Genomic DNA, 845 nt, shown 5'->3' on the forward strand with positions numbered 1-845 from the left:
TAGTCCAGATACTGTTGTCTGTATATTCTACTTCTCCTCCCTGACTGTACATTTTTGACACCTAATTCATCATCAATGGACTACGAGTAGTGTTGAAGAGTTCATATTTGCCTTTATATCTCATATACAACTGCTTAGGATCTTAAAGCAGATGTCTATTCCATCAGTGTCTGGTTTTTAACTCACTCTGAGAAAGGCAAACTCTTGAGGTTTGGCTACGTCAGCCTCAGGAAAAGCTGGAGGTTCACCACGTTTAGCAGGATGACTGGGCTGTATTCAGTGCTGTTTACAGTGCAATATTGCTGACTTCTCTACAACTTCCCTTGCAATATGAAACATCTCCAAGCATACTGTTTCATTATGTTAGGCTTTGCTTTTCTGCCTGACAACGACATTTCTGCCTGGCCCCAGCTGTAAGTTCAGTCTATCCCTTTCTTTTGCTCAAAAGAGGCACAACACAGTCCCAGTAACCTTCATCCCAAATTATTCCCTAAACTCTGCAATTTGTGTCCATACACAAACTCCCATATCTGTAAGCAACTGGCTTGCAGATCTGTTCTTGATGCATTGTGAGGTTTCCAGAGTAAAGAAAAATCCCAACACTCTAAGGATGAAAAAAACCCTAAGGACAAAAGTACCTATTTCCTTTTGCTCAGAAGCAACAAATTAAACTGCTTTACTATGATGTGCAGTGTTTAGTGATTGTTTTATTAAATGCAGAAATACCTGCTCATCTTCGTACCCATTCTGACTTAAAGTGCAACAATTAAATCTGATAGTTCTTGTACATCCATATTTTGCAAGTGCCGTTTCTTGAATACATGTTTTTCCGATTATGCCTTGCC

This window comes from Onychostruthus taczanowskii, unplaced genomic scaffold (assembly GCF_017590055.1).
Source record: "Onychostruthus taczanowskii isolate IOZ18803 unplaced genomic scaffold, ASM1759005v1 scaffold42, whole genome shotgun sequence".
Lineage (NCBI taxonomy): Eukaryota > Metazoa > Chordata > Aves > Passeriformes > Passeridae > Onychostruthus > Onychostruthus taczanowskii.